Genomic DNA, 24,906 nt, shown 5'->3' with positions numbered 1-24,906 from the left:
GAGCAGTTCTGTGCCCTCCCTCCTCTCCAGTCACTGTCACAAAATTCTTTCCCGTGCACCCCTCCTCCCCCTGACACTGCCAACACACTGTTATCAATCTCCTGGCTCCAGTCTGTACCCAGGGCATTCCACTCCTCCCCATCACAGTCCAGCCCTACAGACTCCCAGTACTCACTGCACTCAATACCCATCCCTCTGCAGTTTGGCCTTGCTGAAGTACAGTACCCGCTGCACTGCACTTCAAAGAACAAAACTGCATATGATACCTAGACATACACAAATCTTTAACCATCCTGGGACCCCACCTTCTCGTGGGACCCTCCCTTCCTGCATCTCCCACAGTGCTGATGTGTATTTTTGTTTCTCTCTCCTCTGGTTGTTGTTTTTTAATAAAATAATTATTTTGGTTTGAAAGCAGTCTTTATTCCATTAACTGAAAGCAAACAGAACCCTACACAGCAACAGGCAATTTTCTTAAACCTTCATAGTGTATAGTCTGCACCAACCACAATCACCTCCTAGCATTACAAGCACTGCACTCCCAAGCATAGCAACGAATATTAGTGGCTTTCAGCTTCAAATTACTGCCTCAAGGCATCCCTGATCCTTATGGCCCTGTGCTGCACTCCTCTAATAGCCTTGGTCTCTGGCTGTTCAAACTCAGCCTCCAGGCGCTAAGCCTCTGCAGTCCAGCCCTGAGTGAAGCTTTCACCCTTCCCTTCACATATATTATGGAGCATACAGCATGCGGCTATAAGCATAGGAATATTGTCATCAGCCTGGTCCAGCCTCCCATATAGACAGTGCCAGCGAGCCTTTAAAAGGCCAAAAGCAAACTCAAAAGTCATTCTGCACTTGCTCAGCCTGTTGTTGAACCGCTCCTTGTAGCTGTCAAGTTGCCCAGTGTATGGCTTCATAAGCCATGGCATTAAGGGGTAGGCAGGATCTCCCAGGATAATGGGCGTTTCAACTTCCCCTAGGGTGATCTGGTCCCTGCTTGCAGCTTCCTGAACAGGCCAATGTTCCAAAAGATGTGTGCATCATGCATCTTTCTGGACCAGCCTGCACTAATGTCCGTGAAACGCCCACAGTGATCCACAAGCATCTGGAGAACCACAGAGAAATACCCCTTCTGATTAATGTACTGGGTGGCTAGGTGGTCTGGTGCCAGAATTGGAATATGCCTGCCATCTATCACCCCTCCGCAGTTAGGGATGCCCATTTGTGCAAAGCCACCCACAATGTCACACACCTTGCCCAGAGTCACGGTCTTTTGGAGCAGGATGAGATTAATGGCCCTGCACACTTCTGTCAACATGAGTCCAATGGTTAAATTTCCCACTCTAAACTGATTAGCGACTGATCAGTAGCAGTCTGGAATAGCCAACTTCTACAGTGCAATTTTCACATGCTTCTCTAATGGCAGGGTGTCATGGTATAATTCCCAAATCTGAACCTTAGAGTCCAAAAATATGGGGCACCAGCATGAATTTCTCTAAGCTTAATTACCAGCTTAGATCTGTTAAGCTGCCACCACCCAAAAATATATAGTGTTTTGGGGCACTCTGGTCCCCCAAAAAATCTTTCCTGGGGACCCCAAGACCCAGATTCCTTGAGTCTCACAACAAAGGGGAATAAACCATTTCCCTTCCCCCTCCTTTCTTCCTCCCAACTCTTTCCCACCCTGGGTACACTAGGAGATCACCGTGATTCAAACTTCTTGAATCACCATACAGCGAGGAATGTTACCTTCCTCCCCCTCCTCTTTTCCCCTCACCCAGAGGCAATACAGATTCAAACTCCGTGAATCTAAAACAAAGGGATTCCACCCTTCTCCTTCCCTGTTAAGTACAGACTCAATTCCCTTGAGCCTTAACAAGGGAAAAAAATCAGACAGGTCTTAAAAGCAAAACTTTTAATAAAAAGAAAGAAAAAAAAGTAAAAGGTTATCTCTGCAATTTAGATGGTAAAAAGTTACAGGATCTGTCCGCTTATAGAAACTAGAAAGAAGCCTCCCCCTCCCCAGCAAAATAAAATTTAAAATACTTTCAGCAAACTACACATTTGCAAATACAGAAACAATAAAAAGACTATAACCGCCTTTCTTACTAAAAATATTCACTTTTCTGAATATATAAGAGACTGTAGCAGGGAGATTGGCAAGAAAACTGGTTGCATGTCTAGTCCCTTCCAGGACCCAGAGAGAACAAAGCCAAAACCAAAAACCGCAAACAAAGGCTTCCCTCCACTGAGATTTGAAAGTATCTTGTCTCCTGATTGGTCCTCTGGTCAGGTGTTGCAGGTCACTGTCTGTTAACCCTTTACAGGTGAAAGAGACATTAACCCTTAGCTATCTGTTTATGACACAGGGCAGCTCTCATTCTCATGTCCCTGTGCCGCAGTGCTGGGGCGGGCTCACCACACAGTCCCATGAATGTGGCTTTCCTCATCCAAAAGTTCTGCAGCCACTGCTTATCATCCAGATGTGTATGACAATGCAATCCCAACACTCAGTGCTTGTTTCCCAAGCCCAAAAGCCACATTCCACAGTGATTAGCACTTCCCTGAATGCTACAAGCAATCTCGTGTTGTAACTTCTACATGTAGCAAGATCAATGTTGAACTCCTCTTTCCTCTGTACTTTAAGGACTTGATTTTTCTGTGCCTCAACTTCACAGCTGTAAAATGGTGATAAGAATACCATCACCTATCACAAGTATATTATGAAAATAAATCAACTGATGTTTGTGAAGCACTCAGTTACTCTGGTGAGAACACCACAGGAACACCCGAGTGGAAATTAATACTGTTTCATTTGGTGCAGTAGGGAAGATTGTGGGAAATAAGGCCTAGGGCCACACACTGAATGTGACGGATAAAAGAGAAATAGTGAATAACTACCCATTCACTATATGAGGCGGGGTCCTGTGGAAAAAATAGTCCATGATCATGTAATTAAAGACTGTATCATAAGTCGTGCATGCATACAAGGGGGATGAATTAAGATTACTTAGGCCAGTACGCTGGCATTTCCTAACTTTGGCATGCTTGACTTTGCAAGTTATTGTCCTTGTCACAGAGTTTTTTAAATATAATGAAATATATTATGGTAGCACCCTCTGGCCCCAAACAGGATTGGGAGCCCACTGTGCTAGGTGCTGTTAAAAATATAGAAAGTTGGCAATCCCTGCCCTGCAGGGTTTGTAGTCTGAAGATAAAGTGAATCTATTGCTCTTTGCTCAGCAAAAGTAGCACACAGAATGTCAGGACATTATGGGCTAGATTGGGCCCCTCTTATTGGCCAAGGGAGGGAATAAGGGAGAGTAAGAGTCCTGTCATAACCTTGCTTTTTCTACCTGGACAGTGGCTCCTATAATAATAATAAATGGAGATATACCTATCTCATAGAACTGGAAGGGACCCTGAAAGGTCATTGAGTCCAGCACCCTGCCTTCACTAGCAGGACCAAGTATTCATTTCTGCCCCAGATCCTTAAGTGGCCCCCTCAAGGATTGAATTTACAACCCTGGGTTTAGCAGGCCAATGCGCAAACCACTGAGCTATCCTATTCTCTGGTCACTCCTTGTTACGGCCTTGGCTGGCCAGAGACCTTGGCCAAGCACATGGGAAAAGTAAGCTGTACACTTTCAAGGGCATCCCCAGCCCAAGCAAGACAGGTGTACGGAACAAGTTGTGAAACTGAGTCACATTTCCTTTCCAGAGCTGCTCCTGGGGTGGAGCAGGTATGTGCAATCCCCTTCTCAGAGCTGAGCTTGAAGGCTCAATCTAGCCCTCAGAGTATGTCTTTCAGATACTTCCCCCCAAGAAATATGGCTATTTTTAAAATATGAAGAAATTACTTGTGCATCTGAGATTTAATATATTTCTATTTAAAATAAGAAAAGCAAATAGTGACATGTGTGCTTAGGTACAATATCATAAAAATAATACCACCTAATGCCTTCACAGAGACTGTTTGACTGTATTCATCCTCTGCATATTTCCCGTAATAGTCTCCCTTTCTTATGCAATATTTTCACAAAGATTCCAAGGGCTACATTACAATATTAACAAGATATGAGCCAAAGCTTTTCACAAACATTAATTAATCAAATGAATGAATCAGAGATGGAATTCTTCCAAACCAGACCAATGTTGCCTCAGCCCATTCTGTCTCTCACCACAACACAAACACAAACCTTTTCTCTCTCTCTTACACACACACACACGTGTCACATCTCCTTTATTAACACAGTTATTTCAAGTGTTCCCCTGCAAAAAGAAAATCTGTGGAAAAGCCTTTGATAGGCAGCCTGAACACCGACACGTAGCTAGTGCTCAGATACTTCACTTACTTGTTTTACTGAGTTGTCAGTTATCGCCCTATCTCACTTTTCTCATCATCCCAGCATGACCCCTTAAAATGTGACTCAAATGTGCAGTGCATTTGACCTTGGTAGACTATTAAAGGAATAGGGGTTTGGGATTGGTCTATAAAAGACTAATGGCAGCAGGACCAGAAAAGAACTCTGATGGACAAAAGCCCAGAAGCCAGATAGTATTAGAGGTGGGCTGAAGATGAGCCAACATGTCTTGTGTTCTTTTGCTAATAGATATGGAATAAGAAAGCTTGTGCTAATAGAAAAGAATGAACTAACTATGGGAGGATGATTGTGATGGAAAGTCCAACAGGGTCTGGACAGATTATAGCGTCTGGATTTTCTTGACAAGTTATTTGAATTTCCTGTCTGAAATGACTGATACTGTTCAGACACATTTCTTGTCAGATCATAAAAACTACTATAAATGGTAGAAATGTGAAGGTCAGTTTATTGTAATTCTTGCATTGTTTTGAGATGGAGAATTTCTCAGGGCCAGAGGGCTGGGTAATATGTCCATGCCGTTCCTTGCCTCTATTGCATGCCTCTTTGCAGCTATTGAACATTGTCATGGGATGGGAGCCAAATTGAGTGTCTTTGAAGTGACTTAGAAGGGGTTCACTTAAAAAGTTCATTCTAAGTCTAGACCTAATACTGGTTTGAGCAGTATTCCCCACTTTACCAATGGAGTGTATGACTGGTACCCACTAATATCTCTGTAACCAGAATGAACTCTTTCAATGTGCCCATATTATGGGACCTTTATCTAAGAGCAATTGGAATGAAATAATTCTACAAGGACAGGCAGTGCATACTTCCAAAGTATGATATACTTTTGTGGTTTATAATCTTAAAGGGAAGGCAAGGATTTTTAGAGGGAAACTCTGATCCATTTTTTGGATTAAAGATATGTGTTAATGTAAAACTGTCTTGAGCTTTAGGATTTTTAAACAGATAGACCTTTGATAGTTAAAATGGACAATAATATTGGGAAACTTAACAAAATCTGGCAAATTAAGTTTCTCACTGGTTATTAATTGCCTGATCCTTGCTGGGAATTAGTTAATGAAAAGATTTCCCATTGTATTCGTATGGACACATTTGGGATGGAGGCTCTTTTCAGGCTGGTCAATAAACACAGATGGGATTCACACCAGTTTTAGAGCAGTATAACTCCACTGACTTTCATGGAGTTGCTCCTGATCTATATCTACCCAGTGCAAGGGAGATGAGAATCACACACATTTTGTGGTACGTGTGTGAGGGGTATAGTATATGTGTGAATGAGTGTGAAAAAAATTACTACTTCCCTGTTACTTTGTCAAACAACTTTTTAATTGAAAATTGTTAGGAAATTAATAAGCAATAATTTCTTTGGTCAAAAAATGAAAGTTAAATGCAGTTATGGGATATGACAAACTTGTAAATGATACACTGAGCTACAGCTACCAAATGGGACAAACCCTTTTTGGACAAAGGAAGCCTCCTTTTTAGCTTGATTTCCAACAACACTGCCAACTACTAAGCAGCATTGTCTTAGGTCAGGCCTTAGCTACCACAATGTGTAGGACACACACATGAGCAAGCTCAGGCACTGGGAGAGGAGTTCAGTAATTGATTCAATCTGCTCTGGTGTCTACCAACAGCTGGCAGGCAACACAATGACGTCACAAGAAGACACCTAGGGGGAAAAATGTTGAAAAAGCCTCAAAAGAAAATAATGAAACATTTGGAGATCCTGGTTGTTTTTTTTTTACCTCACCTGTAAACAAGCCAAGACAAAGCCTAAATACAAAATACGCAAGAATCATCATACTTCTTTTTTTCCCAAGTGTTCATAAAGGTTTGTGAGCACAGCACACACCCCAGTGAAGAAAGCTAGTGCATAGTTGCTGTCATTCTGAGCCACCTCTCAACAGTCTGAGTTTGTTCTGTTCAGAACTTCCTCCTGGTTATAAACAGGCATCCAACTTCATTATCTTACGGAAGAATTGGCAACTAAAATCAAATATTTTCTCAATAAAGGTCTGAAAGCTGGCAGTGGGAAAGGTTGTCCATAGATCTGTCACACAATCACAAGCACAGCCAGCTGGAAGATTTGAGTACTTGTGGCTAACGCCACGTTCTGCAGATTTCCTTCTAAAAGTGTACTTCAAAAAGTAATTTCAAAGGTATTTGATGCAGTAGCATATGGAAGAAGCTAGGACAAATTCTGCCCTCCACTATATCTATGCAACCCCATTAAAGTCAACTGATTTCACAACTGAGAGTAGAATTTGGCCTAGTCTCTTTGAATTTGATTGATGCAAGATATTTACTGATCCTAGTAAAACATCGACTTTATATGCAGTGGTGGGAGGAGGGAAGGGAGATCTACAGGATTTCCCCTCTGCTTTGAAGACCTTCCAAATCCGAGGTTTCCAATACCATATGATTGATATTAAGTGACTTTCCATTTTCAGTAGAACTATTGGGTCAAATTTTTCTTTTTGGTTACACTGGTGTAAATCTGGAGTAACCCCATTGCTTTCAGAGAAGATATTATGCATTTACATCAGTAAGTGAGAGTACAATTCGACCCATTGGCTCCAAGCCTTAGAAAAAAATTATACAAGTGTCACAGGTACAGGGCTAGCCCTTTTCTGGTCTTTCTGAGTGCATTTACATCGTGTGTTCTTACCCTTATCTATCATCCTATATGTCCAACTGGGTTTCAGGCACCTGCATTACCTCCCTATGAGACCTTGTGACCAGTAAGATTGGTCAGCTGCCTTCCCCAAACAAAGTATATTTATTTAGCACTTGGATCAAAGCATTAAAATAAAAGGATTTTAAAACAACAGTCTACTCATATATTTAGTCTTAAGCTTTCCTGCAAGCTAAATTAGATAGGCTTTCTTCTTAAATTGCAGGAACCAAACTGAACCCAACTCATGTTCTCCTAACCAGACCAGATCTTACTGTGTGTCTCTGGACCTCTCAGTCTGATTCCCTCTTATTTAGACTGGTTTGGGGGAAAGCAGGTAAGAGTCACTGAAGCTATTTCCTCTGGCATTTTCTTGTAATGACCTATAAATGGTCTTCTCTTTCTTTGAGTGTAGACTGGTTCAGCTATCCAGACAGACCCCTGAGAAATATGCCCACCCATTTATGGAAATGGACATACCACCCTAGTGACAGATCCAGATACAGTACCAATCATCATTAAACAGTGCCTGTGAGGACCCAGGTCTGCGGAGCCTGTGATAGCTGATACTCCCATAGTGCCACTGCAAGGTCATACAGAGGTACAGCCAGGGAGCACTATGGAGAGTAGGTACTGCAGGAAGTGCCCTGAAGAGGACCAGAGTCAATAGTGCCAACCCCCCATGTTCAAAAGTCATGAGATTGGCTTTAAAATTATGAGGATATGTAAAAATAATTGATTTGGTGTTCTTTTTAATTGCCTTCTGTTTTTTGAGCCTTTAGGGCACACTGGGGGTCACATTTTGAACCTTACTTTTTCTTTAAGAATGAAGGTTGAAATCATCACATATCCCCTTGACTCCAGGAGCTGGGGCTGTAAGGAAAACAATAATTATCATGAGACCCATGCCAAAATCATCAGAGTTGGCAACACTGAGAGTGATGGTACCTTGCAACCCTCTGATTGGTCAAGCCCCCTGTTTAACCCCAGCAGTTGCCCCAGGAAATTGTCTGGGCAACCACATAGACTTTGGCCTGCTGCACCACCAGACTTGCTTGATCTCCTGAATTCTGGTCTCCAACTCCAGCCTGATCCTGACCCTGGCTCTTGCTTACAGAACCTGGCTCTTGCAATTCCTCCAGCTGCTGCCTGGCGATTACCATCCCTCGTGGGCAGACCTCTGCCCAGCTGTGACCACTAGGCCAGACCGCCTATGCCCAGTTCCATTATAGTCCCCCTGTGTGTCTCAACAGCTAATGGGTCCCTATAGTTCCATACTGCAGCAATACTCATGGGACAGGACTACAACATTCCCTGTTCAGAGATTCCTGCCAATTGACCCTGTTAAGGGAACAGAGTGTGAAAGCTGGCTATCCCCCCTTAACAGATTACAAGCTGCCAGTAGGTGGGGGGGGAGGGAGTAAGTACTGCTCATGGACACAGTAGCTTGCATTTTTGCACTATCTCTTTTCCTCTGCCTCAAGGCAAGAAGATCCTGCTCCAAACCAGTTAGTTCTACTTAGATAAGGGGAACATGAGATTTTACACTTACCAATCAAGTATTAACACGCAAGGGTCTTTGTCTAAATGTGTATAAAAGGTTTGTAAAATTTGTGTAAGACCGTCTTTTGTACCAAGGTACAGGCTCTCCTTTTTCTGCAAAATAAAGCATTTTTCCTTATCCCTGTCAGGCTGTTAATTGGCTCTCAGCTAGGCAAACCCAATATTTCGGTAACAAGAGTGTGCCACATACTATGTCTATATCCCCACCCACTCGACCTCCACTCCCTGGCAGCACAGGAGTGTTGCACTGGGGTCCAATGGGGCTATGTTGCAGACTGTCATATAATTTCCCAGAGAATCTTTGCAAGATTGTGGTGGCTGGGAGGAGATAATGTGCATTTTCTTTGCCCTGCTCCTGCCCTCATCCATGTGCATTTGATCAACCTTCTCCCCTTATACATGAGTCTGCACCCATGGCCCTCTGGTGAGTCATACAGAATACAGAAGTAGGAGGATTCTCCCATGGAGACAGCTGAGTCTCTTTTGCCCACAAGAAGGGAGATGTGCATGCAGAGGAACCCACCTAGGCATGGATCTCAGGGGTGAAATCATGGCCTATCGTACTTACTTCTGAAGTACTCTCAATGTGCTCAGACTGCTGTACAACATAAGAAAGACATAGCTAAAAATACATTGAAACTTTAAAAAAAAATAAAACTCTCCAGTTATAACTGTGACGCTGCAGTCTATATAATTTTATAAAAATATGCTAATGAGTGAATATAATGTAACTGGACTATGCTTCATGCAAAAGGTCTCTTGTAAGGTATCATTACAAAGCTTATAATCTACTGAGTGTGATCATCCTCTTTGTATAAATGTACCACTCTTGTATCTGAAACAAGAAATATGAAATATAACTCTGAGGGCCTATTGTAATTATGCAAAGTGTGGGCCATTAATGGTGGTTTGGAATCTTGATTAATCCCATTAACCAGGACAATTGTCTGCAGATGGGTGTGTATTAATGTAAGTCTTCCTGTATATCTGTGTGCTGACAAGTGGGCAATGAAGTCTTGCAGTGACATGTGATCATGTCACCTGAACTGGAATCCATCTCTAACGTAGTGTCTTTCCATTGCGAAGGTGGGGGGCGGGAACCCAGAGAGGGACAAAAGATTCCCGCCTTATACAAAAGATATATAAAGGGGTGTAACAGAACAAAGGGGAGAGAGGAGCCATCATGAAGAATCCCCTAGCTACCACCTGAGCTGGAACAAGAGCTGTACTAGGGGAAAGAATTGTGCCCAGGCTGGAAAGTGTCCAGTCTGAGGAAGAAACTTACCGAAGCGTCTCTGAGGGTGAAATTATCTGTATTCAGTTTGATTAGACATAGATTTGCGCATATAATTTTATTTTGTTTGGCGACTTACTTTGTTCTGTCTGTTACTACTTGGCCCACTTAAATCTTATTTTCTGTATTTAATAAAATCACTATTTACTTATTACTTATAAGCTTTATACAGGGTAAAATGGATTTATTTGGGTTTAGACCCCATTGGAAGTTGGGCATCTGAGTGTTAAAGATAGGAACACTTCTGTTAGCTGCTTTCAGGTAAACCTGCAGCTTTGGGGCAAGTAATTCAGACCCTGGGTCTTTGTTGGAGCAGATGGGTGTGTCTGGCTCAGCAAGACAGGGTGCTGGGGCCCCAAGCTGGCAGGGAAGGCAGGAGTAGAAGTAGGCCTTGGCTACACTTGAGAGTTACAGAGCTGGTGGTGGCTTTACAGCGCTGTAACTCACTCCCCGTCCACACTGGCAAGGCACATACAGCGCTGTATCTCCCTGGCTACAGCGCTGATTGTACTCCACCTCCACAAGAGGAATAAAGAGAATAGCGCTGCTGCTGCAGCACTGGGATGCCAGTGTAAACAGGGAATAATCTTACTATGCTGTAACTGATCTCTAGAACCTTCCCATAATGCTTTTAAGTAAAGATTACTCTCTTTATTTTGTTGTGATGCCTCTGTTTGTTTTGTTGTGAACCGGGGGCTCCCGGAGCTGCTTATCAAAAAAACAAACACAGCTACTGTTTGCTGTAAATGAGCTCCCTTTGAACACCCACAGCTAGTGTTTGCTTGAAGAGAGGGGAAGGAAGGGGCTTGAGGAGAGAAGCAGCGCAGCGTGCGGGAAGGAGGGGGGGAGGTCCGTTTCGGGGAGGCTGCTTATCTGGTCTGTGAGGAAAAAAAACAAAGAGGGCTATTTGCTTTCAGTGAATGGGTCGGAACTTGCAAGGCAGCTGCTGACAGAGTGTCGGCTCTAAAAATCCACTTTCTGTCTCCCCCACGCTCCCTGTCACACTCCACCCCACCCCCCTCTTTTGAAAAGCACATTGCAGCCACTTGAACGCTGGGATAGCTGCCCATAATGCACCGCTCCCAATGCCACTACAGATGCTGCAAATGTGGCCACGACAGTACACTGGTAGCTGTCAGTGTGGCCAGACTGCAGTGCTTTTCCTACTCAGCTGTACGAAGACAGGTTTAACTCCCAGCGCTGTACAGCTGCAAGTGTAGCCATACTCGTAGTCTTGGCACATCACGAGGCAGCTCCCAAGTTGGGTTCTGTGATCTAACTCATCACAATAACAATCAAAACAAATAGGCTGTGCACAGAGCATCTACAGAGCAAGCTGACTTATTGCTGTCATAAACGGCAACAACGTCTCAGGATACAGTACAGTTCATTTGTCTACTTTATCCAGTTTAAATTTAATGCGGCAAATACATACATCACAGAATACAAAACTCCCCATCAGGCATGGAATTGTCACAGGAATAATAATGCTGAAACTATGGCACAAACAGGTGAGGAAAGAGGTTCTTTGTTAGTGTCTACTTTGAGGAGGAAGAATTATGCTTTTATTTTAATTGTGTGTGAGGGGGGAGAGAATTAACAAAGTGTAATTAGCCAGGAAGTATTCTCTAGTTAAAGGCTTTAAAAGTAGACATTACAGAACAAACAGGAGGAAGAAGTGCTTAAGAGGAAACTCTGCCAAGACAAAATACAGTTTTTGCTGTAAGGGTGAGAACTTTTGCTATTAACACTGTCCTATGTTATTAAAAATGGGAACGGGAAAATCAAGAGCTCTATTAGCATCAGTACCAATGATCAGATTCTCCCTCTAGAGGGCAGAGGTGGGCAGTTCCTCTGGGGCACTGAGGCAGCATTGCAGAGATGCTGTGTGAGGGTTTGCGCCTCTGGTTCCCAGGCAATACAGCCTAGTGGCCAGAGTCTCTAGGGTCGCCCCAGGGTTGCAGGGCAGTACAGCCTGGTGGCCAGAGGCTCTCCCCGTCCACCGGGTCCTGGCCTCCAGCCCTAAGCACAGCATAGGACCTTGCCCCTGGCTCAGCAGGGGGTCTTTCCAAAACACACTGAGGGTTGCCAGGGGCAAGGTACCAGTCCGTCACCCCCTCCTCCCCTACTCGCTTCCTACTGGCTTGAGTGTTGAGGTCTCCTACAAGTCCCTAGGTTCCCTGTGGGCCTCCAGGTCAGTCACCTCCCCGGGTTCCTCCTGTAGTAGGGCTTTGAGCTGGCCTGGAGAGGCTTCAGGCCACAGCGCCTCTGTGGGCGGTGGCTGGTCCTCCGGAGGAGCTTCCCGGTCAAGTCCTTCCCCTGCAGCTGCCAACCCAGACTGAGCTGGTCTCCTTCTTTTTATACCCTCAGAGCACTTGGAGCATGCCTAGTACGGACGGGGCAGGACTTCCGCTGTCAGTGCTACTGGCCTGATACTGCTGGGACTGATGCGGGGCAGTGCTGTTCCGTCACAGGGTGCAAGAAACAAATGAGCTGGAGGTGGAGGTGGGTTGGGAGGATGAGACATCAATAAAACAGTTTAGCAGAAAATCAGAAGCCAGAGATTGCCATTGCCTAACCAACGCCAGACAGGAGCAATGTAGGTATCAAGTGCCCAGTATCTGAACCAACAGTTACAGAGTTTTGTTTTGTCTTTCAGAATGAATGCATTGGTACCCTTTTCTTACTCACAGCTTATCAGCAACAGCAAGTCCACTAGACACGTGGGCACACCAGCCAAGCCACCCACAACTCCTGCTGCACTGGGATCCCAAGGCCTGAACGTCTAGTTCCAAAAATGAGCAGAGCTGGCCCAGAAGAGAGTAGGCTTAGGAAAGCTGGGCCATGCACTGATGCAGCCCATCTCCCAGGGACCCTCCCACTGGCTGTGTTGCGATGACTGGATTTTAAAACTCTCTCTCCCTACAGAAACTCTCCAGAGGGCACCAGTGGGGGAAAAGGGACACATTTTTCCTCAAAAGGGAGATTGTTCATCTGTGTCGGAGCCAGGCACAATGAAGCCTTCTCTGATGTCCACGGCCCACGTAAGGGCCATGCTCATTTGCTGTCCCTGTGCTGAACAGTGCTGCCTCCGTAATCCCCTAGGGCACACTAGTTAGAAAGGAACAAGGTTGTGGGAGAGGCAAGATCATCAATACTTTCCCTTTCCAAAGCCGACCCCACTGTGGGCAGGGGAGATTATGATGCACCTCATAGAGGTATGCAGTAGTAGATGTACTTGCCACGGAACTGCAACACTGTGCCACCATCTCCAACATAGGCTATGTCTTAAAGGCACAGCTGAGCCCATTGTGAATAACCCTGCTAATGGAGCAAACTTCCTGCGCAAACAACGCTAGCAGTCACTGTGATTTAGCTGTGTTTAGAGGACTAGCTTTGCAATGAAAGGGGCGGGTAACGCATTCTTTTATAACAATGAAAGAAAGATTTCAGACTAAGGAAGATTTTTCCCCTGAGAGAGATGTAGTCAAAAAATTTGATCCTGTATTAGAAACTACGTTTCCCCTGTAACTTTAGAGCAAAGTTCTGCATCCCTTCTGCTGCTAGATACTTATGGTAGAAAGGATTGGATCTAGTTAGTGTTGATATAACAGTCAATTATTAATGGATCCAGCAATCAGCCTGCACAGTGTTAATTCTCGATATGTATGTATTAGTTACACTGAAACACAGCATTTTTCCAGAGTCTCATGCAGGCGTATAACACATGTGCACTGTATGTCTGAAGATCTGGTTTGTGCTCGATCTAACATTACTGTCAGAAACACATGCCCAATAAAAGAATTTAACTTGTAATCAAATATTTCCATGTTGTCTACATAGCAGTGGCTGAGAATTTCAGTGCATTAAGGGAGATAAAGGAAACTTGTAAATTAGTTAAATTTTACACAAACAAAACCATTGGCCTTGATTCTCCACTCCATCCAAACACAACTTGGATGAAGCAGAGAGGGCCAGTAGGCAGCAGGTTGCAGGTTCCTAATTCAGAGCTGCCTGGACCCAGTGCAAGTTAGGGATGCACAAGGAAAGTGCTGACTTACACCAGTGGAGAATCAGGAGTAGCAAAGCTCTGCTCTGTCACACCCCCTCCTATCTGTGCCCTGCCTGTATCCTGCTCCTGAAATGTTCCAACAGGCCCCCTCTTTCAGTTTTAGCTGGGGAGAGGAAAAGGGTGACTGGGGAGGAGCCAGAAGAGCTGTGTCTGCCAGATTTTCACCAGTGGGGTACAAGGGAAATTCTCCTTTGGCCATCTCCAGTTGATCTGAGTGACTTATGCAACACAACGTGGCATTAATGGACTGATGAATCAGCCCGGGGCCTGTGTCAAAGGTGAGAGAAAGATTCACCTCTTTCTATATATTATAGCCCTATGCCCCGATTTTTGACCCTACCAGAATCATGAAGAGCAAATTTGCTAAGCATCTACTGGGATTTTACATTGAAATCAGTAGGAGTTAGGTGTCTCACCAGGCACCATCTGCATCTTTAAAATCTGGACCTAAGATCTGAGACTTTCTTTTTTAACCCTCTCAGTTTAATTTATGTTCTAGGTCAAAATGAAGTAGTTTAGGTCTTAAACTTTATCTACATGCAGAGGAGTGCACAGACAAAACAGAGAGGGTAGTTTACTCAATTATTTGAGCAGGTCTATATTTAAAACCTTGCAGTGGCACAGCTGCCAAAGATGCTACTATGCCGATGGGAGAGGCTCTCATGTCGGAGTAGTTAATCCACTTCTGCAAGAGGCAGTAAGGCAGTAGCTATGTTGGCAGGAGAAGTGCTGTCTACACTGTGGGTTAGGTGGGTATAACTGCATTGCTCAGGGGTGTGGATTTTTCACACCCCTAAGTGATGTAGTTATACCATTGTAAGTTTATAGTATAGACGTGGCCTTTATGTAGCCTTTAGGGAAACCAGCTCATTTAAGTGCTGAATCATTGAGAAGCTCTCATTTCAGCAGAAAATTTTTTTCACACAATAGAAAATGCTTTTTAGAAAAAATAATTTTTGTGCAGTCAATCAAATTTTTCTTAGCAATTATTTTGCTCTGGAATATCAGCAGAGAAACCTTTCAGATGGATTCCATTCCTCTTCCTTTTAATGACTCATTAGCAAAATGCATTCTTACCAGGCTTAACTTTAGATGCCACCCTCCTCTAGTGAGCCAAAATCCAAATGCTAAGGTCGGTCATATTTGCATGTCACCACTTATGCTACTAGCAATCCCAGCACCACATTCTTAAAGGAAAGTTATCAAACATCTTGAACATAATTAAACAATAAAGTGAGAGAACTGCTCAAAAGGTGATCACTGTTTTTCAGCCAATTAACGTTGTATTATATTCCGTCTGTTCAGAGAAATGCTTTGGCTTGAGTCTCCCCCCACCATCCCTTTATTGTACCAGGTAGCAAGCATAAATTGCACCTTTTTATCATTAGTTTTGATAGCACAGACGTGGATCTCCAACTGGCTGCAGTTCCTTAAGTGTGTACTTTCCCAGATGTAGTCCAGATGCCTTCTACATGCATGTGGCAGGAAATTCTTAGCAATCTTTTCTGTTTCCCATATATTATTGGTTTATAATTGCTGCGATCCATCATATTTTTTTTAGCTACTGACTACTGCCCTTGCGTTTTTTTTCAAAGAGTTTTGCAGGTGTGTAGATGAAACCCAGGCCCAGCAAGCTGAGCTAGTTTTGCATCTGTCTCAGTGGTGAGAGGTTCAGCTAGTCATTTAACATTAGCTTAAAGGGACCCTTATTGGAAAAATCCAGTGTAAACAAGGTACTGAATATGAATATTGCATTGCATCCAGAAGAGTAGCATGCAGCTCCTGACAAGCAATTCTGCCATTTTCCTGAAAACTGATTTAATCAGGGGGAAGATTCCTTAGAAATGTTTCAGACATTTTCTTTTGTTTAACCTAAAAGTCTGATTTTTACATGGAAAAGAGGAGGCCTAAGACAGTGTGATAAACTGTATGCAAGTGTGTAGCATAATAGGCTCTTTTGGTGCAAGCTTCAGCTTAAACATGCACAGCCAGGACTAAGATGCTTTAGCTGTTGGGTGAAAATTCACACATGAATTTGTGTGCTTTAGTCTGAGCCACGTGAAAAGTGCACTCGAAAACAAGTGACTACTCCAATGTATATAATAACCATAATAAATAGATTACTCTGCATTTTCCAACTTTCATGATTGTATTGCAAGTTTCACAATATTTTGGTGTTTTTTTTCCTGAGGCCAGAGCTGCTGAAATCAAGAGAATTTCACTTTTCATTCGAAAGACTAAGTACGTTTCTAGCCCTTGAGGTTGCGGATAAAAGCTTGAAAATGTGAAGTGTGTGCCTCCTGAAGTCTCAGAAACTAGAAGGCAAAGAATACCGCCCCCCCAAAAAATTTAATATATATTTTAAAAATCTCATGATTTTTCTGCCATTGTCATGATTTCTTTGGTCCAGACTCATGCTTCCTGAGCACTGGGGTTGGCAATACTGTGACACAATCATTTCACTCAGCCTAATGGAAGGTTTTTTAAATCAAAGCAAAGAACCCCCAAAGAGGTCAGAAAATGAACACAATTCAGGCTTGACTGAACCTACATGTATTTTTTCCTCAGCTTCTATCTTTGTGAGAAAGTGCCAGCTCTTCAGGGATAAGAGAAGGGAAACAACAAGAGTTAAGAACCAGCTCAAGAAGAAAGAGGAGAGCAATGAAGGAAATGCAGCAAGAAACAGACCTTTGCAAAATGGTGGGTAAGATTCTGTGCTGAATTTCTAAGAACCATCTTTGCACCACCCTAGCCCTGGGGGCTTGCCTTAGTTACCGTAACCTCCCCAAGCTACCGTATGGGCTGCAAAGCTGGAGGGCAGCCTTAAAGCTGTCTTCCACAGTTCCAGTATTGCAGGACTCCTCCCCCTTTTTCTGCAACCTTTACACCACTCCAGCTTTTTTACAGAGCAGGGATCAGAGCAGGAAAGAGGATCTCACCTGGCCACCTGAAAGCTGATGCTACTTGACAGTACTAAATATGAAGGGACAGACCCAAAAATGCATGCTGGAAAAATGTCAATATAAGAGGTCAACTATTCACTGAAGAGAGCTGGCAGATGCTAAGCAGCCACAAAGATTGATGCCTCCGTGCATTACTGCTATATCACAATTATTTTGTATAAGATGTATTATGACACTGCTAGAAAAGATACAGTACAGTGCTAACTTCCTCTCTTTGAAACAAAAATCAATCACAAAGGCTTGAAGTGTTTGGGTCCATGTATTTTTTCTAATCACTTAACTCTAAAGTTCAGTGCTGTATTGACTTGTAATAGAGTCAGTGTAGCTCTTACAAATCATTCTCAGTCAACTGATTTGGCTAAAAAGTGACCTAGGCAATTGGGAGTGTTTTTAAACTCGCCAGAAACTTTAATCCTTCAAGTCCTTGGAGTTGTGTGTGATTAGTGATTTATTGCTTATAATCAAAGTTTCTCTCTCATCAGATTAGTGGTGATGACTACTTGATATTGATAATCTACCTCATCTGCTTTATGGACACTTTTCAGAGGCCAAGTTAGGTGTGACAATAACAATTTTTTTAATTGAGAATAATTTTAGAACTCATTTAAATGAGCAACTGTGCACACTAGACAGCAGTAGCTATAGTTGTACGGTACAAACTTGGCTACAAAGCTCTGCTAATGCATTCTATATCTGACTTGTGCAACAGTCCTATTATTCAGTCTTGGATCTCCCTGAAGCATAGATTGCCAGGCATCTTTAACTGTGTGGTGGGTTTGTGATGCACAGAGAGGAGAACTAGGATCATCCATTTAGCTACTTCCACTTTCAATTTCCAGCCACACTGATCAAAATCTCATTAACGTACAGACAATGAGTAATGCTCAACAAAATACCGCTGGTTTAGTAACGAGCTTCATTCACACAATTTTGAGTTGGAATAAACCTAAACTTTTAAAGAAAACTCAAGTGGTACAAACCCCTGAGAATCAAAATAGACCAAAAAAGTTAATTTCACCCTGTAGAAGAACAAAACTAGTAAGATAAATGCAGTCCCAGTTTGAGCCCTCCCTCCCCTGTTCTCAATTATTAGCCTTTATCCTCCCTGTATGTATCTGTGTGTGTGCAACTGACAAAGAGTATTCTCCTTTTGTTAGCTGTTTCACATAGCTCACGGCAGATTGTACTTAGCTCAGGAAATGGAAACGAATAGTATTTTTCAAGAATATATTACAAAAAATTCTACCCTTTCCTTTTCTTCGAAGACAACTATCACAGCAGGGTCAACATTTAGTGCCACTTAAATAGTCACCTCCATTACCGCCCGACTATCTACTAGGGGTCATATCTGGAAAAAGCCTGCTGCATGCAGTGTTATGAATTGTCACTCACGCATTGAAGTGTTCATGTTTTTAATAATATTGATTGGTTATAGCAATCAAATAGGATGGCTTCAGGATTTGTCATTTACTCCAACAAAATACATCACCCATAAATTATAAAGAAAATAAACAAGCGTTGGTTGTAAATCTTATTGTGTTGTGGATTTATTGTGTTACTTTCACTGAGTTCAGTCAGTGGTGAGTTATTACAGGAGCTCTCTCTTTGGCTTGAATAATGAGAATGAGTTATAACTTGTGCCTAACATTTAGAAAATCGTAAGGAGACTGATAAAGCAGTCAGTTGCCGGCATGCATCCATTGCCCTTGCTGTGTTTTTACAGCTCTAGGAATCCATGTACACAGGATATTCTGCATGGTGGCAAAGACTACTAACCTCTTGCTCACAATGGTGTAAATCAGGTGTTACTCCGCTGGTGTAAATGGAGCTACAAGGGGGTAAAACTGGTGTAAGTGAGGAGATTCTTAATCTTCTCTTAGCCATCACTCTCACACTTAGCTGTTTCAATCATTTCTCATGAGTCAATCCTTTCCCCCTGCTCTGATAACTTTGTTGTACTCTCTCTCAGTTGCCAATATCATCCTGGTACCCATCTGGCCAAAGTCAAAGACTATTACATCTCCCTGTTCTGATCTATTAGCACAGAGAATACTGTGTGTGTAATTTACTAAGCATGCAAATTAGTGTGTGCAAAATTAGAGGCTGCAATTGGACCTCAATAAAATGCCAGAAGAAAATCTATCTAATCTGATAACAGGTAATAGCCTCTGGCCTAAGCAACTGGTGACTTGCAATTAATAATGTTCCCCAAAGGGTTCGTGGGGACAGTCATGTTTTTCAGTACAATTATTGTATATATTTTTTTTCATTGTCATTAGTGCCCTAGGGTGAACAGCTTTTCTCCTCTTTCTGCCCCTATATTTTCCTGGACAGAAGCTTGTAAAAATAGCTGAATGTTCTGCTAGATGTTTTGCTATTGTTTGTCTTCTCTCTGTATGTCACAGTGTCTTTTATTCAAGGGTTAAAAGGTGCTCCAAGTCTTCTTTATATGCCCCACTATGGCCTTTCTCCTTTAACTAATTGCCCAGCACTATTCTTTTGGTGTGGACCTCGGAAATCTGAGCCCTTCCTTCAGCTGTTCTGTCTGCCACTGTAGTGCTGAGTGCCTCCGTAATGTTGCCACCAATACCTCTATTCTTTGTCTCCACTCTCTGCTAAGTTCCACTGCAGCACTACATGGCTAGTCTATCAATACTCAGTGTAGTTGGTTCAAGGGTTTACCCACCCACTCTCCCATCTATCAGCTCACAGTTCTTTAATTCACTCACACATTCTCTCATCATTCATCAGACCATTTAGACATTCTCCTATCCATTCACACATTCTCTCTCACTCTTTTTCATTCACTTGCGTATTCCCTTACCACCACCACCCCTGTCATTTTTACATCACTTCCATTTGCTACAGCCTGTCTCTTGTGGGCTCCACAGTGCCGGCTTTCAGAGTACAACACAAAGTATTATTGTATACCATCTTCCACTCAAAAGTACCATGAAACACTTCACAGCTAATCACAGTACATACTTTCAAATACAAGTGAACTATATAAATTCATTGGGCCAGTTACCTCACCTTGTTCCTGCTCCCAAGCCCTAACTCCAGTTATTGACTCTGGCTTGACCATTAGTGCAACTCTGACTTTGACTTCAGTTTAACCTTTGGCATGGCTTCTAAATCTGACTCTGGCTGGACCTCTGGTGTGACTACCCATGACCCTGACTCTACTCTGAGCTCTGACTAGTAGGTCACACCACCTGTGTACTGCTCAGACACCACCACACAGCAAGCTAAGAAGTGATCAGACAGCAAGAAGCACCTCCCAAGCCAGTTGTTTATATGAAACCAACTTCAAGTACCCATCAGCCCAGGAAAGGACAATGGTGGACAACTGAAGTTAATGGAATGACATTTGAGACATACCCGCTCCCAAGTCAAGAGGGGTTTCCACACTCTGAATAAAAGTGAGTCACCATGGGCTAAGGGAAAAGAGAATAAAGCCTTCTAAAGGAAGGTTTGTGTCTGAGGTTTGGCAACAGGAAACTGAAGGGCAGGTCTTTGTTGTACAAACTGTTAGCATACCCTCTAACAGTGTGTTGTGCAAACTGTGTGGAGTGTGGGTGCAAAACTGAGCTGATAACTGGCGGGCTGGTTTCACTTGTGCAGGGGGAAATTATCTGAGTGTCTGGTACTTAAAAACGCATGGAGAGTGGATTTAGAGACACTCAGGATTTAAAGGGCTATTGGTGTCACCCTGCAAGGAGTAAATAGGCTGGTGGAAGCCAGGGTGAGAACTTGCACTTGTAGGCAAGCTACTGATGTCAGAGATCTGAGCCATAGCAGCATAGCATTAAGGTTACAGGACTGGCAGTGACAGAACTCCTTATGGGTCTGGGTGATCCCTAACACATCACATTGTTATCAGGTTTTCTGTAGGGATCATGACAAAGGTAAGGTTTAAGGAGAGTTGCGAAGGCAGAAAATTGATAGCTTTTCAGATATTTATGAGGAGCTTCTCCCAAGTGGGAAAAAGCAGAAAGGTGATTGTGGCGATTGGAAGCTGGCCTCATGTCAGAGGTGGGAGTCAATGTCTTGATAGTGAAGAATATATGATAGTTAAGGAAGGGATAAGCTTGAAAGTGAAGACAAGTGACTTATTCTTGGCCGATAGAGAAGAGGAAGCCAGTGGAGGAATTCAAAGAGAGGAATGACATGGTCACAATGCAGCAGCATTCTGAATGGATATGAATGGGGCAAGATTGCATTTGTCAAGGGCAAAGAAAAAGATGTTGCCGTAATTTAGACAGAAGATGAGCACCCGGATGAGAACTTTAGCTGTGTGGATGGATAGGAAGGCCATACCTCAAACCTGTTAAGCAGAAAGAATTGCAAGACACAGATATGGCCTGGATGGGGGACCTAGACAGTAGTATGAATCAAAATGATGGCCCAGGTGATGGGCCTGAGTGACAGGCAGGATGGTGGGGTTGTCCACAATGACCAAAAAAGGAAGTAGTGGGCAGGTCTTGGGGAAGGGAAAGATGAAGAGCTCTGTTTTTAGCCTTGTTGGGCTTGTGCTGACAGCTAGACATCCACAAGATGTCAGAGACACAAAGTGAGATTTTAGTTTCGTCAGAAGGAAACAGGTACAGAGGTAGATCTGTAAGTCATCAGCATCGAGATGGTAGATGAACTTGTGTTTCCGGATGAAATTATCCAGAGACAAAGTGTAGTGGGAGAAGAGAAGGGGACCAAAGACAGAGCCCCATGGAACCCTCACAGAAAGTTAGAGGGAGGATGAGGAGGGTCTTGTGCAAGATCGACTGAAGGAACAATTAGAAAAGTAGGGGGAGAAGCTGGAGAGGACAGAGTCAGGATCCTGGAAGCCAAAGGAGGAGAAGATTTCAGGAAGAAGAAGCTGGTCAACAATGTTGAAGGTGGCTGCAAGGTCAAGGAGGAAGCAGATGAAGTAACTGCATCCAAGCTATGGTGCTTGTATCCTGCTTTACCTATATCTTGACATTTCAAGTGGTATAACTTTTGTGCATCTACAAGGCCTCAGTAACCACCGTGTAGAGATAGAAGTTGGGAGATGCAATCCCCAACCACAGAAGACCAACTATGCAGCCACTGTGGCTGAGCAGAGATTGAAACAGAAATATAAATTTTGCTCCAATGTCAAAAATATGAAGTGAAAGAATGATATTTCCTCAAACTATCAAGAATTATAAAACACATCTAATCAAAAAGCACTGAGGATAAACTGTTCCTGACCCAGAGAGAAAGGAAATAGACAACAGAATTGGCACCACACTATGTGTCAATTTGTCACTGGATCAGGTATAGGCAATAATGACAAACAGACACAGGGGATCAAACCCAAACACAGCATGTAACCCTATCTTGAATGGGTCATACCAAGCCTCTGTTAGACCCCTGAGAGGTAGGTCTTTTTCCTGCACTTTGGCAATGCTTGTATAGCTTGTCATGGCAATAAAGTCTCCATAAACTGAAATGAATGAGAGGGAAGCATGGGGGAACTGAACCAATTATGTCACGAATAGTGGAGGAAAAGTCCTCAAAAATAGGAAGAGAGATGAATGAGATCAGAGTGGTGAGGAAAGTCAAGCCCAGAGAGGGTCCTGAAGACCTGAAATAATAATGTTTTATACTGGGTTCTGAAATGTCCAAGGAGCCAGTTATTATCACAGAGGATGAGATTCCTGCTTCCAGGATGGACTGAAGCTGGTTGAACTGGCTCTAGTGGGGACCATTTAGGGTGGGAGGGAGGACAGTGAAGATTTTATGAACCCATGCATCAGAAGAGGAATTGAGAAATGGTCATAGACATTTTCAGTGGGCAGGGCCGGCTCCAGGCACCAGCCCAGCAAGCAGGTGCTTGGAGCAGCCAAAAGGTGAGGGGCAGCAGGTCCGGGTCTTTGGTGGCAATTCGGTGGCGGGTCCCTCACTCCCTTTCAGAGAGAAGGACCAGCAGCCGAATTGCCGCCGAAGACAGAAACAGCGGCGGTAGAGCTGCAGATTGCGATTGCAGCTTTTTTTTTTTTTTCTGCTTGGGGCAGCAAAAAGTCCTGGAGCTGGCCCTGTCAGTGGGGAAATGTTTTGGAGGTAATGGCAGGTAGATTTACAGAGCATGGAAGAGGTGAGAGGCATAGGAGTTCAAAGAGACAAAGGCCTTACTTACTCTGCCATTCATTCCTGACCCCTAGAATACTTGGGGTTTATGATGAAAGCACTGACACAAACTTTGCTGTAAACATGTTAATTAATGATTTATCATCTAAGGCCACTGTCACAATAAGACATAAATAGATTGCATTCAGAATAGATTGTCGCTTACCAAATCAAGTTACAGTCAAAGGAAAATATTTTTGTGGGCTTTTCCTCCCCTTTTTCAGGCTATTGCAGAATTATGATGATGTGCTAATGGTCAAAAGTACCTTTGGCAAGTTGGTACAAGGTTCAGATTTCATTGATAATCAGCAGATGAATGACCCTGTAATAATCCTTCAGAGTCAATTTTCAGTGGTTGAGTTCCTTTACACTCTCCAGAGCATTCATGTGGTTTTGATGTCATTGCTAGCTACCTTGACCAGAGGAGATTACTGATAGCTGTGGGTTTTATTTTCATTTACATTTCTAGGGGATAGTTTTTTGAATTTAACATTTTGGAAGCTTTTATTTCCTTTAAACTACAACCAATATGACTGGGTTCTAAAGGAACTGTGACCACTATGGAAAGAAACCTGCATGATAATGGATATACATCTGTTCACTGTGTACTCATGGTCAAAAAAAGCTAGCAAAATATTAGGTTACATAAGGAGTAGGATAGAGACTAATACTGAAAATATTATAATGCCATTATATACCATCACCTCTCACCTGGAATACTTTGTTCGGTTCTGGTCACCCTATCTCAAAATAGATATAGCAGAAATTAAAAGAGTACCCACAGATGGTTGATGAACTAGTTAAAGCAGGAGTCGGCAACCTTTCAGAAGTGGTGTGCTGAGTCTTCATGTATTCACTCTAATTTAAGGTTTCGCATGCCAGCAATACATTTTAACGTTTTTAGAAGGTCTCTTTCTATAAGTCTAATATATATAACTAAACTATTGCTGTATGTAAAGTAAATAAGGTTTTTAAAATGTTTAAGAAGCTTCATTTAAAATTAAATTAAAATGCGGGACCCAGGCAGGGTGAGTGCCACTGAAAATCAGCTCGCATGCCACCTTCGGCACGTGTGCCATAAGTTGTCTACCCCTGAGTTAGAGATATAGAAAGATCTCCATATAAAGAAAGGCTGAAATGATTGGGCCTGCCCAGATCCTTTATTCCAGTTGCCCCACACTGCTAGGGGAAAGCAGTTAGAGCCAGCAGGAAAGATTTTCAAAGGCACAAATGGGAGTTAGGTGCCCAACTCCCATTGATTTTCAGTGGGAATTGGGTGCCCATTTGCCCTTTGTGCCTTTGGAAGTCTCCTCTGGGCTATCCAAACATGGGATCCTCCCAAGACACTAAAGCAGCATGGTGGCCACTATACTAACCTTTTTTGCTGCTGGTGTACAGGGCTTACTCCCCTGCAACTGGCCCTTTGGGCTGTTGGTAGCTGGTGTAACTTAGAGCTGCCTGGAACATAGCTGGCCTAGAATCAAGGGAGAGGAAAGACCATCTTTGCATCCAGATTCCTATGAAGTTTCACAGTGCAGTTCTTGGCTGTAGCAGAGGATTCTAGTCCCGTTCCACTCAGAAAAGAGAGGGACAAGCATGAGAGCAGTATGTCTTATCTTTACCATTCATTATTTTGTAAACGGAGTGCTCCTATTCACCCTTTCAAAACATGCAAAAAAGGTACTGCCAGTGACAGAGACAAAGTTAAAAGCCATTAAAAGAAAATCCTATTTTCCTCAATGCATAATTAACCATAGAACTCACTGCCACAAGATTATACTAAGTGCAAGAGCTTAGTA

At 43.1% G+C, this 24,906-nt stretch overlaps 1 long non-coding RNA gene across 1 annotated transcript in view; it reads right to left on the bottom strand.

Moving 5' to 3' along the window:
• The window catches only part of LOC127056402 (uncharacterized), a 97,930-nt gene that overhangs the window by 50,153 nt on the left and 22,871 nt on the right, over positions 1-24,906 (bottom strand). The window contains exon 2 of the long non-coding RNA XR_007775802.1: positions 7,879-7,938. This is a non-coding gene — a long non-coding RNA (uncharacterized LOC127056402). The remainder of the gene's footprint in view (positions 1-7,878; positions 7,939-24,906) is intronic.

Source organism: Gopherus flavomarginatus, chromosome 8 (assembly GCF_025201925.1).
Source record: "Gopherus flavomarginatus isolate rGopFla2 chromosome 8, rGopFla2.mat.asm, whole genome shotgun sequence".
Lineage (NCBI taxonomy): Eukaryota > Metazoa > Chordata > Testudines > Testudinidae > Gopherus > Gopherus flavomarginatus.
The sequence above is the reverse complement of the archived record's forward strand: the minus strand, read 5'-3'. Positions and strand labels throughout refer to the sequence as shown.